This window comes from Acyrthosiphon pisum, chromosome X (assembly GCF_005508785.2).
Source record: "Acyrthosiphon pisum isolate AL4f chromosome X, pea_aphid_22Mar2018_4r6ur, whole genome shotgun sequence".
NCBI lineage: Eukaryota > Metazoa > Arthropoda > Insecta > Hemiptera > Aphididae > Acyrthosiphon > Acyrthosiphon pisum.
Window position 1 is genome coordinate 30,752,122 of NC_042493.1, and position 9,274 is coordinate 30,761,395.

At 26.7% G+C, this 9,274-nt stretch overlaps 1 long non-coding RNA gene across 1 annotated transcript in view; it reads right to left on the bottom strand.

Moving 5' to 3' along the window:
- LOC115033263 overlaps positions 1 to 6,805 on the bottom strand; it is a 13,383-nt gene extending 6,578 nt beyond the window's left edge. The window contains exons 1-7 of the long non-coding RNA XR_003838619.1: positions 5,056 to 6,805; positions 4,887 to 4,994; positions 4,715 to 4,762; positions 4,318 to 4,383; positions 4,006 to 4,248; positions 3,784 to 3,944; positions 3,560 to 3,711 (exon numbers count right to left, since the gene is read on the bottom strand). This is a non-coding gene — a long non-coding RNA (uncharacterized LOC115033263). The remainder of the gene's footprint in view (positions 1 to 3,559; positions 3,712 to 3,783; positions 3,945 to 4,005; positions 4,249 to 4,317; positions 4,384 to 4,714; positions 4,763 to 4,886; positions 4,995 to 5,055) is intronic.
- Between the last annotated feature and the right edge of the window lie 2,469 nt (positions 6,806 to 9,274).

The window sequence follows — 9,274 nt, forward strand, 5'->3', positions numbered from 1 at the left end:
CTTAATACCCATATAGTTATATACTATTTCATTGTACCTAATTGTACAATAATATAATAGTACAATAAATTGATTTAAGTAATTTTTAACACCTGAATGCTAAATAAACATGATTACAATTATATTTTATATTTTTAATTTTTATATTAATACTAATATTGTATTTTATTAGAGATCCATTCTATAGGTACTACTATACTAGTGTACTACTTAAAAATTAATATTTGAGTTACTAAAATTGTATATATATAAAATGGCATTAAGCCAATAAGTTGATTGCAGTATACAGGTATACAGTATACTTATTAATAATAATAACAATAATAAATGATAATAGTTTTTATCTTTAATCGTGGTAATAACTAAAAATAACACATTATTTTTTTTTTCTATACCGTTTGTATAAAATTATTTTATACCATGTGTATAATACCACGTATAATACAGTATTATACCACTGTATAATACAAACTCACATCTCTAATTTTATGCTAACCTTGTTGAGTACAATATAACTATTATAATATAATATTATTATATAATGACACTGTAAAAAATGTACTTAGCAAACAATTGTTATACCTGTGCGGCTGGGTCATGAATTATCGATTTCCTCAATATTATATATGAAGCTCCAGTGAATACATTATGTCAATGTACATGTGACTGGTAAGTGGTACAATTATATTGAAAACATAAATATAGTGATAGGATGATAGCTTGGAGACTAGCATTTTCGTTCTTAATGGAAGCATATAGGTATAATTTTTAAATGATTTGGGTTAATATGAATATCAATGAAAAATTCTTATTTAAATATGAAAATAATGAAACAATTTTTTGTTGGAATAAAATAAATTTCTGGGCATGTCCCTGCTGTCTCTAAAACTCCTTCAAGGTTGAATCAGTCTATAAAATTAAAATTAATTCAGAATAATTTATACAGAAAATACATAATGTATACCTAGTGCTATATTTTTTACCAATTTAACATAATATAATTAATATTAACTACCAATATATTTATTAAATTCAAAATAAATAATATTATAAATGTAACATAGAGGGACTACACTGTATATTATGTGTATCGTGATTTCAATTTCAGTCGCCTTCCAAAATTCTAATTCATCTAATGATCTGGGCAATCTACTGAACTCCGACGGAAAATGTGGTTGAAGATTTACTTGTTCAGTTAAATTTGATGTTCAAGATCAGTAATTATTTAAACCATACAGGTTTTTGGCCATTTTCCAAAAATGTAATAATCGCATCATTAAATATTATGCATATACCTAATCTAAAACAAAAACTGAAGTCATGTCGATGGGCAATATTTCTATTGGACAAGGGCCTTTGTGATGAGATTAATCACTTTTTGAGCGAAACGATTCAACAGATCTTAATTGAGTATCAATACCCAAAAAATACATTCTTTTGTTTATAAATTACCCTTCTTCTAGGCATGAGTTGCAATTAAGATATGCGTTGAAGTATTTTACATTTAACACGAAAGCTTTGGCTGGCGTGTCACATACAACTTGAGAAATGGAAAACTCTAAAGGTTTTTGATTTATTTTAATTCCAATTTAAAAAAATTACGTTTATTTTATTTTGCTAATAAATGGATCAAAAAAAGAATATACCGAATCAGGTTCTAACTCCTTCCATGAAAAATTCCTAACGGTAGTACAATTTTATTAATTTCAGGAACATTTAAACTAAAATAGGCCAGAAACTAAATTTCGAGCTATCAGAAATAGATAATTCATCAATATGGACCCATTTAAAACTTTTAATATACTTTCAAAATATGTGAAGAATGTACAGAACGTACAGAATGGGTTTAATCGTTCATTCAATATAATCGTTTTCGTATTCAATATATATATTATATAAGAGCCATTTTCCATTAGAATGATATGTGATTTAGATTTAGGCTTTTTCAATAATGATCTAACATTAGGTAACTTTAGGTACGCCAAAACCTTTTTTTTTTAAATAATTTTTAGTATTTTATTTAGTATTTTTTTTTAATGGATTTATAGTTGTATCATACATACCTCCCCATATAGAAATACCATTACTAATTAAGGATTATATTAATGCTTGATACCCTACTCTAACTGTCTTAAGTTCTAAGATAATATCTGTTAAATTTTTAAATGCATATATAAGTTTCTTAATTTATTTGTTAAACATTTTATGTGGTTATACAATTATGGCACATTTCTATACCTAAATATTTACAGTTTCAAACTATTTTTACAAAAGTTTGGCATGTATATATATTTTGATTTAAACAGTCATTCTCGTGCATACATAGATTTGTTTTATTTGGTTGATTCGAATTAACTATATAATGTGGTAATATGTAAGTTTTTTCTAAGTTTAAAAATAAATTATTTTCACAAAGCCATTTTCTTTTGCAAATACTATTTCATTCCAGGATTGGCCTTCAACAAAAATTACTATATCAACTGCATAGCAAACTAGTTTTCTGTGTGTATTCAAGTAATTAATTTGGTTTATATGTATATTAAACAGTGTAGACGATAGAGTTATCCCTTGAGGTACACCACATATTATTGAAGTTTCTTCGCTTAATTCATTGTTTATTCTAACGTGTTGTTTTCTATTTTTTAAGTATGAACTTAATAAATTCTGAGCTGTTCTATTGATACCAAGTATGTTAACATTTTGTAGTAATATTGTATGATCTATATTATCAAATGCTTTTGCTAGATCCAAGTAAACACTTGCACATTTTTTTTTATTTTGGAAAAAGAATTATAAATTTAGCTTGATACTATTACAATTGCTTGTTTAGTACTTTTACCAGGTCTAACACCGAAATGGGTACATGATAGGAGATAATTAGTTTCAAGGTAATGAACTAATTCTTTTTTAATAATCTTTTCAAAATATTTGGCAATATTTGATATTTGTGAGATTGGGCAATAATTTTCAATGTTAGATTTGTAGGTAGATGAATATACTTTTTTTGTTAATAATTTTAACTGTTTTAAGTCCATATTAAATTTATTTTTGAAAAAAGGTTCAATGACCATTATTAGGTGAATGATTAGTTAAAAATTTAATTGTGGGCTAGTTTAATTTTGTAAATAATTTTAACAAAATATTAAAATCTATATACTGACCGATATCAGTTGCGTCCACTAGGGGGGAGCGGGTGGTTAGATACTTGTAAGTTGTGAGATGTTCTGTTTTTGCTAATAAATTTTATAAATTTTCATAATTGTTAAAAGCAGTATTCTCAAGACTAAAATGGCCCAACGGAATTGAACTGAAGGCGTCCCTCTGATACATTTGATGATTGGCTGGGTTGAGGTGTGTCATTATTTTACAATAAGATCCAAGATAATATGTTAAAATTTTTAACCATATCAGTGCAGAATACAATTGGGGAAAGGGTAGAGCCTCTACTATGTTATGAAATACAATTTTCTAGAGTATCAGTCTATAATTTATTATTTAATCCAAGTTACACCACTAGAACCATACCTAGCCATATTATATATATAGTTTATAAGCTTACCTAATCTTACTTTACAACATATGTCAGTGAAATCATATTTCACTATTTTCTGCTTTCTTCGCATGCCAAACGTTGGCTTCCATGACTGAATCAATCTTTAATGTGACACTCAAAACTGCTGTCATCCATTTTATAATTATCATCAGCAATTTCTAAAATTATAATAATATCATGTTATTGCAAGTGGGTAATGCATTAAATAGATGAAAACAATAAATAATTACGTTTTGCTATGTTTATAATTTGAAGATTTATCTAAACAAAAATTATTCCTGAACCCTGTCCAAGAACATACAGAAGACATTTTATTTATAAATAATCTTGAAAGTACTCTTTTGATAAAGTTTTTTCAACTTATTCCACAAACTGAATGTATAATATGAGTCTAAATAAATCAAGATATTTATATATAGAAAAAAATTTTAATTAAATTTTACTATTCTTACTATTTTGAGTTTATATTCATCGTTTTGTAAGTTTTTCTCAATATCTCTTATGACTGCAATATTTTTTAATAAAAATATATTTAAAACAGAATCATCTAATGGAACATATTGTATTGTGCGCTGAGAGAATGTTTTATATGTTCTAAAAGCACATCTAACATTTTATTCAATCTATTCAAGAACATATTTGTTGAATTCAAAATTCTGTTTAAGTGAGTACACCATTACTATGATTACTAGATTCTGAAAAATAAAAGTTATTATTATTATTAAAAATACAAATTTTATAGGTTTATTTATTTCAATGTTTACCTTGATAATTTGATAAATTTGAATTTAAATTACGCCTGATTGATTGTAATGCATCAGATCTTGTATCTGAAATAAGTAAAAAATAATTTTAAAAAAAAACATAAATTAGTATAAACATTATAGGTAGCTATTAACTATACAAATACAAGTTACAGATATTAATTTATAATTAAAAAAATAGTGTACATGTATATTTTAAGTAATTCAATCAGTCAAGTATAATTTGCATTATTGCCTTGCTCATTATGTAAAATATTTGCATTTTCGTATTCGTTTAAGGTTAACAAGCTTCTATATTAGGAAAAAATTAAAAATAATATAAATATAAAAAAATAAAGAATATAATGTAGGCAATGTATAAAGGCAACTACTAACTAGTATAATAATATAATATTACCTTGGTCACAATTGTCGACAAAATGTGATGTTGATTCTGCGGTTAAACCTAATTTATTAAAAATATAAGCAATAATAAAATTAAATGTCTATACAATTTTAGGTATAGAAATCACTTATTTTAAAATTCTTAAAATAAGATAAGCCACATGAAAAAATAATTTAAAATTTACTATTATATTGCTAGGTAGGTACTTCTGTATACTTCTGAAATTTTCTTTTTCTCATTTGTAGTGTTGATATACACACTATAAGATCCATTTCTTTACAAGAATCACTACCTATGAATTAAAAATATTTTATGATATTGAAATAGACATCATAGGTTGCCAACATTATTACCTAATGCATCATATTGGGGTTTGGATAGTTATAATATTCTGCCACGTCTTACTGTTTCTTCGTTTTCTGACTCGGGCATAAATATTTGGACTTCCTTCATCGCAGCTTGTTCAATGAGTATATATATTATGTATTATAATAAATATATTTTTATGTCTTTTAAACCCTTTATAGGGCATAAGGCGCTTTTGCTTTGTGTGCCAAATTTTGTTTCTAGACTCACATACATGTATATTTTATTAATTTTGAAAAAAAAACATTTTTTGCGTATGGTAAAATTAGAGTAATAATAAAAATAAGTGCGCTGTGGTATAATAATTTACTACTTTGATATGTTTACGCGATTACCGATAACAAGATAACAATAACAACTTTTGCGTACAAGCTTACCACTCGTATGAAATTATATTTCCCGTTGCATAAAGTGGTAAAATAATATACCAGTAACTCATCGGTAGAAAAATAAAAAACAGGGTAAAAAACCGGCCAGTCGGACTCGCGTTCCGTAGGTATCATCATCTTGACAACTCTACTTATATTATATAGGTATTCCAGCCACGGTTTAAGATATCTTAAACCGTGATTCTAGCACGATGTAGAGAAGATAAGGGGACACCACGTCTTGTACATAATATTATTCCGGTCGCAACATTTCTCGGTAGTTTGTTAGTACAAATATCAAGTGCAGGTAGCGCCACCATTCGCCCGAAACATTGTGAATACATTGTTTTTAATGTAAAATATCAAAAATGATATACTGTTGTAATAGTATAGTACAATGGGTAGCCAAAATAATACTACAAAAAAACATTTTTTCCAATCAAATTCATCAACAGACAAACTTAACTCGAATCAATCCTTGTATTTAAGAAAAATAACGGCATTGGAAGTAAATAATATTATCTCAAATATGAAAGGCGACTCGGCCCCCGGCAAAGATGGAATAACAATTAACGTAGTTAAACATATTAAAGAATCAATATCAGATATCTTAGCTCATATTTTCAATAAAATACTATTGGAAGGTATCATACCAGATTCTTTTAAAAGTGCCACAGTAACTCCAATTCATAAAAACGGTAATAAAAATTAATAAATAATTACAGACCAATTAGCTTACTAAATATTTTTTCAAAAATTTTTGAGCGGGCCATAAAAACAAGGCTTTTAGATTACTTAGAAGAAAATAATATCTTACCTAAATCACAATACGGATTTAGGAAAAACCTAGGAACAGAAGGTGCATTAGCACGGCTTACCATGGATATATACAATAACTTAAACAATAATAAAAAAACATTAGGAATTTTCCTGGACCTCAGTAAAGCTTTTGACAGCATTTTTCATAAATCGTTGATACTCATACTTCAATCAATAGGTATAGTTAATAAACCACTAAAATTATTAGAATCTTACTTAGACAACAGAAAACAACAAGTAAGAATTAATAACACACTTAGTGACGAAATTACAATCACAACGGGAGTTCCTCAAGGGACAGTATTATCACCTATTCTTTATATTTCTTTATTCTTTTTATGTCTCTTCGCTAAATCATTTAAATATTCACGGTAAACTATTTTCTTATGCAGACGATACAGCCATCCTTATATCTGGGGACAAGTGGGACGAAGTTCGTCTAAAAGCAGAAACGGACCTCCACTTGATAAATGCATGGTTTCTTAAACATAATTTAAGAATAAATTACACTAAATCAAACTACATTAATTTCACTCTAGACAAAAGAACCCAACCTCATTCAAATACAATTAAAATCCATGATATAGATTGTAAATCTAATAACTGTTCGTGTAATGTTATAAATAAAACGGAAACTATTAAATATTTAGGTATTATTTTTGACCAACACCTAAAATGGGATACACACATAAATAGCACAATAATGAAACTACGGAAAATCCACTACCTATTCATTAACGCAAGAAAATACCTAAATAACCAGACTCTACGTTTAATATACTTTGCTATGACACAATCTATTATACAATACGGAATAACCGCCTGGGGTGGATTATGTATTATAGGAAGCAATAAAATATTCAGAGCCCAAAAAAGCATAATTAAAATAATTTTGAGTAAACGAAAAACATATCCCACCAAAGATCTATTTACTGAATTTAAAGTTCTTACGACGCAACAATTATTTTACAGAAATGCCCTATATTATACATACAAATTTAATTTAATAGAGTTCAAACCTAGACACTATAATACACGACAAAAAAACAACTTAGAAATACCTACTGTTCGTATATTGAAATCTAGCCGATGTTTTTCGCAAGTGGGTTTGAAATTATTAAACAATATTCCGCTGCAAATTATTAACAGTACGTCCTATAAAATATATAAACAATCTATTAAATTATGGTTGTTAAATAATACTAGTGACCTACACTCTATGTAATATATCAATGTACCTATATAATGTAGTCTATTTATTTACTTATTTATAAATTCTATTTTTGATGTACTTTTTTTTTTTTTTTATATATATTATATTATATCTACTTATTTTCTGCAATTTATGCTTTAATTACTATAGTTGTACAGGTATGTCTATTTATATATTTATGTTTTTGAATTATAGCCAGATATGACGCAATTTTTTATGAAATACCTAAAATATTATAAAAATTGTAAATGTATACCATACATTTGTTAACCTAGCTCTTAATAGTACTCCATCATCACCGATAAGAGGTTATCCTCAGTGGTGAGATGGGCCATCTAACCACATTGTATATATAATCATTAATTACTTATCAAAATTGTACCTTTCTCTTGGCCAATAAAATATTATTATTATTATTATTATATACGTCCAGGGCCTGATTTACGCATGTGCAGCCGGTGCACTAGCACATGGCCCCCAAATTTGAAGGGCCCTTTCCTATTCCATACTTTGCTACCATAAATAAAAGATATTTTTAATAAGATTTAGTAACTATAACCTATTTATAAGGAGGCCGCAGCAGACGTAGTTTTCATATGTTTTAGACTAATAATAATGATATAATAATATATCAGTCGATAAGTTATCGGTCAGTGATAATACTATAATTCAATGATATTATCAACGATAATGGTTAATTACTGAATTAAGAAAAATAAACAATGCTTATGCAGAATTAGAAAAAAAATTTGGTTTTCTCTTTAAAGATATGGACAGATCAGAAATACAATAATGTTCCAAAAATATATTGGATACATATTCAGATGATTTAGATTCTGATAATTTTGAATGTGAACTGATTCAGTTTCAAGAGTTGAAAAAGTAATTTCTCGGTAATAATTTTTTTGAAGATCCCCATTATTGTTTGAAATAGATATATCGAAGAATGAATATCTGCCATACTTTTCCTACCTTGGACATTATATTACAAATATATTTATCAATGCCATGCATGAACTGTAGTAGGTAGTTCATTATTTATACTCAAACGTATACAAAATCGAATGCGCTCAAGAAAAACTGGACTCATTATCATTACTGGTAATCAACCATGATGTTACTAAACAGTTAACATTTAAAGACGTAATTGCTGAATTTGCAAGAAAAAAACAAGAAAAAAATGTCTATTATAATTAAATAAATGAATTGAACTTTTTATTGTTAAATATGCACCTATTATTATTTCTTAAATTGTTTGTTAAAAAAAGCCCCCAAAGTTTATAGTGCACAGTGCTCAGGGCCTGTAGGTATATGTCGTTTTGGATAGGTAATATTACTTCAACACTAAAAATATTAACCAAGTAAGAATTATTTTTAAGTTATTATTCTATTCAATTAGGTACAATGTAAAATACTTTTAACGTTTAATTATTACTGGCATATCCAGTTTATTGCATTCTGGCAGAAAACATTTGTTTATTTTGTTAGGTATTTTAACAAATTAAGAATGTACATAATATTATTAACAATCTACCAACCATTGATTAAGTCTTAAGACCTGTGTAAATACAAACAATTAGCTTAATTAAAATTAAAAATAGAATATTATCAATTTATAAGTATTATTATTAGGTATTATTATTAACTGATGATAATATATTCTTTTCTCTATTGTAGATATTATTACCTATTGTGATATGATTAATTTGGAATTTATCATAGATACCTATTATAGGTCAATATTTTTTTTTCACTCGATTTCTCATGTAGCGATTTCCTTATTTTGTTGTAATTCAAAAACGAATA